The following is a 6,111-nucleotide window of genomic DNA, read 5'->3' as shown; positions in this document are numbered from 1 at the left end:
AGCAGTTTGAAAACTTCATTTTTATTCAAGTTTTTGGACTCTTCTAGAAGACTTTTTCAGAATTAATGAGAAATTTTATAAAAATTTAGCTAAAGCAAGTATTTAAATATTTAATACTTCTCTTAAGGAGTATAAAAATTTGCCAGGAAATTATTTAGAGCTTTTTGACTTACTTATTCGCTCTGAAAAGAAATCAGAGTGATATTTCTTTCAATATGTATATACAGATGATGTCGACATTCTTTTTGTGTGAATGATCATATATTTAATATAAAAATCAATTATTCAGTACATTAAGGACCATAATTTAGAAAATGTACTCAAGCTAAACTATGCTCAAAGTTTACATTTTCAAAATTATGGTCCTTAATGTACTGCATAATTCATTTTTATATTAAATATATAACCATTTGCACAAAATAAATGTCGACATTATGCAGGCGCGGTTCTAAAATTTTTTTCCGAAGATAATTTTGTCAAAAGATAAAAAAAAATCAAAAATAACCAAATAAAAAAAGCAAACCGAATTTTTTGAATGAATTAAAAACAAAGCATTACTATACATCCATCGCGACATCGAATTAGACATCGATGCGATCATTAACAGATTTGCGAAAAAAAATAGAAGATTGAATTTTGTGTTATAAATGATGCTTTCACTTGAAACTTGTAACCAGATGTTAGTATATAAAGTATAGCTACAATCCAAATATGAAGCAAATAATAAAAAAGTCAATATTGTGTAAGAAAATCAGTGAATTTTGTTGATTCAATCATTTTTAAACTCCAATTTTTCCAAAAGTGTAAAAAAGTGAGTTAATTTTGGTCGCTTGGTTAGTTACCGTTTTTTTAATTTGCTTAAAGTAGGTTTTGTTCGTTTGGTATTTTTTGTTTTTCAGTTTTTAAAAAATTGGTTTAGTTTTATTTTTTGAAATGCGGGCTGTTTTAGAAAGGACACAGGGGGTCAGGACCCCTTGAACTCGCGCCTAACTATATATATATATATATATATATATATATATATTTTATAATTTTTAAAAACTGAAACAACTTTTTGCGCTGGTTTCAATCTGAAATGTTTTAAATTAATTAAAACTAATTATTCTGATTAAACTTTACTCTGATTAAGTCTTCCTCTTACTTAAGCTAAATTTTCATAAAATTTCTGATTAATTCTGAAAAAGTCTTCTAGAAGTGTCCAAAAACTTGTAATAATGCAGTCTTCAAACTACTTAATAAGTTTTATAAAAATATTTTCAGATTTTTTCATATCGTGTTTCAGAATTTTTTAGACTTTCTCATTTTTCTAGAATTGTTTTTCAGAACACTGCAAGACTAAATTATACTATTGGCAGAAAATATTTCCACGAGGGTACGTAAGCAATGTTAATATTTTATATGTTGCGTTAACAATCTGTTTGAAATTTATAGCTTTGTTTTGTTTTTTTTTTTTTTAATTTGACTTCTGGTTTTGTTCTTAAATATCAATAAAGTTGATTTTCTGAAAAATGAAAATGTTTTATTAATTTCTAAGTTTTTTTTTTGTGTGTGGCATCTTTTTGTTTTCGTTTTTATTTTTAATTAATGTATTACCTTACACAGAAATTTAAGCATATTTTCATTTTTAATTAAAGTATAACGTTACACAGAAAGTTAAGGATATGTTTTAAAATTTTACTTTTCCAACAAACGACGGCCATACCACGTTGAACATAACGGTTCTTGTCCCATTGTCTCAACAGTATTCGTACTGAGTAGAGGTGTTTCATTTGTAACAAATAAATTACAAATAAACTGTGAATATAAAAATAAGTGCGTTGCATAATAGCAAACTAACAAATAATTAATTAAATTTATAAATAATTAATTTCAATTGAAATTAACAAAAAGTGCATGAAAAACGAACCACAAGGTCAAGTCACAAAAAATAGATGGAGGAGCGGCCATGCCGTTCCCAACCACAAACAAGCGGTTTAATTAAAACTGTGATCAATCTATTAGAAATCGATGAAGGTGCAAAACTAGTGCAAAACCTAAAATCAAGTGATCCACAAGAAAAACCAACAAATCCAGAAAACATGGATACAAATGACCAGCCCGGAGGCTCAAAAGATAATATCAACGAAAAAGAAACAATGGAATCATTTTTCACCAAAATTTACAAGTACCTAATGTACCAGTAAAAAATTCCTTTCAACCACTATCTGACGATGACACAGACAATGAAGATGATGCGAACTTTTTGGCATCTAATAACAACGAAAATCAGCAAGAGAAGTCGAAAAAAGAACGACCACCACCAATAGTTATATATGGTAAAAACAACCGTCCCAAGGAGTTTAGCGGAAATCAATGAACATGTTCATAATAATAATTCTTTATATATATGATAAAGAAAACAGAAAAAACAAATTAATTCATTTCAGACGTAGTAAAATTTTTTTAATTTAAACCGTAAATCAAGGACACATAAAGAGAGCAATACACACCATTCATAATCTATCAGCTCTTCTATTCATCAAATCTTTCAAAAAACAACCTACCATTTTAACTTTATACTCATCCCTTACATTCAGCACTTGATCTAAATTTTGTAATTTATTTTCAGATTTGCTCGCATTACTTCATTCACACGATGAGCGGCTACACATGATTTTTCAATTCTTCCATATTTTAAATTCATTTAATTTTCATTTAAAATATGGAAGAATTGAAAAATCATATGTAGTCGCTCACGTTATCGAAAACGACTACAAAATTGACAAATCAAACCTTAAGCTCCTTAAATCAGTACTCAATCCTTGCGAATTAGACGCTTATGAAAGCATCTTCATTCAAAAGCTGGATAATGACGCAATGAACTTGGACAAAGGATCTTTTCCAAATTCGGATGTAATAAAAATTGCAAAATCAAGGTTGAATTTCTAAAATTGTTAATAGGTTGTAAAAATAAAGGATTATTTATTTTCATGATTTATTTATAGTTTTATAATTATAGGTTAGATTTGTAATTTATTATTTTAAACGTCCAAAAATACTCGAATAGGCTAGCGCACAAGTATCACGCTCATTGGCCAAGCACTAGTGAACTGACGTAAGTTGATTGGCTAGCGCCGCTGATACTACAATTTGACAGATACTGTGAACAATATAAAATGTAGACACACGAAAGTATCATTGTCCAGTCCGCCACTAAATTAGCAAAGAGTAACATTTATAATAAGAGTAATCACTAGCTAATTCTTACTGATGATGACTATTTGGTAGTCGAAAATACGTATTTTAAAAATACAAAAAACTGATGTAGGAAATTGGGGCAAAAATCGAAATTTAACAACAATCCCTAACAAAACCAAAATATGTCCCAGCCTCACAGCCCGCCATAAACCTCTGGCTACTCAACTTCCAAAACCAAAACAATACAAACATCCCACTAACTAATCATAAGGTCAAGTCGGATTTCCGTTGGAACCCCGATATATTTTTTTTCTTTCGATCACAGTACTTTATTATATTTATAATATAATAAAGTAAAAAATATAGATCTAATAGTTATAACCGAAACCAAATTAAGTGAAAATGTAAAATTTAAAATAAAAACTACACCATAGTAAGAGAATATCGCACGGCTCATGGGGGCGGAGTAGCTATCATCATTAAAAACACTATTCACCACCAAATAATTAAAACAAACTGCAACTGTACAACAGAGAACATTTGCCTTAGGGCTTAGACTATCAGACAACACATGTCGCGGTGTACAACAACCCTAGAAACAATTTTAGCAAAATGACCTACACATGCTGACCAAAACTGGTAGTAAAGTAAAGTTCTTCTCTTAGGAGATCTAAATGCAAGACATGTCCAATGGAAAAACCACCGGACAAATAAAAATGGAAGGACCTTATACAAATACACAAATGACGATGACCTAATCGCTCACCATACCGATAACCCAACACACTTCCCAGACAATGGTTCAACACTCACATACATTGATCTGGTTGTCAATAAGAACTTATCGAATATAACCGAATCGATATCAGCCGCTGAACTGAACTCAGACCACAATCCAATTATATTTAAGTTGCTAGGTTATCAAAAGGAAAACTCGCGACAACAAATTTTTTCCTACAAAAAAACCAACTGGGAGGAGTTCAGGAAAACACTTAATCAAATAATTCTTATTGACAACAAGGTCAACAATCCTGCTGACATTGAGGTCGCCGTTATAAAATTCACCCAATCGCTACAACACACAATAAACAAACACACAAATCTAATAACAATCAACCCCAATAAGATACCTCTGAACGATTATACAAAGTTACTAATTAAGTCTAGAAAAACACACCAAAAACGAAACATACCAACGTCAAAAAATGATACCAACAAAATTAACAAAAGCATTAAAAACAGTATCACGAGGGACCTCATTGAAGCGTGTGAAAAGACATTGGAAGAAGTGCCCATGGGTGACAAATCACTATGGTGGGTTGCTAAAGCATTCAGGAAGACGCAAGAAGCAACACCTGCAATGGTCTTCAAAAACAAACCCTTCTTACCAATCGTGAGAAAGCGGAGGCAGGCCATTGCAGAAACATTTCAAATTATACAAAAAAATAAATCCCCAAAAGAGCCGGAGGCCAAGGAAACAATAAACAACTTCCACAAGCAATCGCGTAGTGATGAATCCGAAATTACCAATCGTGAGAAAGCGGAGGCAGGCCATTGCAGAAATATTTCAAATTATACAAAACAATAAATCCCCAAAAGAGCCGGAGGCCAAGGAAACAATAAACAACTTCCACAAGCAATCGCGTAGTGATGAATCCGAAATAAAACTGACTAGCCATGATGGGATTGACAAAAAGTTAATAAAGAATCTCACCACCAAAGCTATAGTACAATTGAACTACATCATAAATGCAATCCTAAAAATGGGCACTTTCCGACAATGTGGAAGATGGCAGTAGTGGTACCGATACCCAAACCAGACCAGGACCATTCTGATCCAAAAAACTTCAGACCAATCAGCATATTAAGTACTCTGTCTAAACTAACTGAAAAGAACATACTAAGCCGCTTGAACAAACATACAATCAAAAAAAAAATGATTAAACCAAAACAATTCGGTTTCAGGGAGGGGCATAGTACGGATATACAAGTAGCCCGAATAGCTAATGACATAACAATTAATTATAACAAAAATAATGTGACGACTATGGCCCTATGGTTTCTATGTCAGAATTGGTCAAGTCATTTCTTCAATAATGCACCCAACTCGTGGTGACCCCCATAAGGGAGCGTATACGGGCCAAAGCTGTTCAACATCTTCACAAACGACATTCCCTCGTTCTCAAAAACAAAGCTAGCAGTGTACGCGGATGACACAGCCATCTATGCGCGTTCGCATAACGCCCAAGTTGCCACAAAGCAGATGAAAATACACTTAGACATGATACTTGGCTTCGATAAAAATTGGAAAATTCAAATAAATAATTTCAAAACAGAACGTATAATATTTACAAACAAAATTTACTAATATCAAAATCACTGAAAAGCTAAAAGTAAATCACCAAAAGATCACCCCGAAGAAGTCCACAATCAAATACCTAGAAGTATACATGGGCAGAGGAATGGCGTTTGTGAAGCAAGTTGAACACCTTCTAAAAAAGAGAAAGGAAATCCGAATGCTCTACTCGCTGCTTAATAAAAACCATATATGTAATACTAAAGGTATATGGGCAGTTGGTACGGGAAAGAATGTCCAAACTTTACGGTGCCGACAATATTTGTTTTCTCTCTCGTTCGAGACATTTTATCTATACTGCGCATGCTTGAGAATTCTCTAAAATATGGTAACCATGGTTACCATTTAAAAATTTTAAATAGTGCGCACGAAAAATGCGCAGAGCTGACAAATGCGATCGGAAGAGTGAGAGAACGATACACTATCTGTTTCACTTAGTCCGAACGCCTTCCACTTATAGGAACTGCCCATATACCTTTAGTATTACTATTATGATAAAAACAACAAAATCATCAAAAAACAAAAAACTGTTGTACACCGCGATAATAAGACCCATAATAACCTATGCTGCACCAGTC

Source organism: Chrysoperla carnea, chromosome 2 (genome assembly GCF_905475395.1).
Source record: "Chrysoperla carnea chromosome 2, inChrCarn1.1, whole genome shotgun sequence".
Lineage (NCBI taxonomy): Eukaryota > Metazoa > Arthropoda > Insecta > Neuroptera > Chrysopidae > Chrysoperla > Chrysoperla carnea.
Note: the sequence above shows the minus strand (reverse complement) of the source record.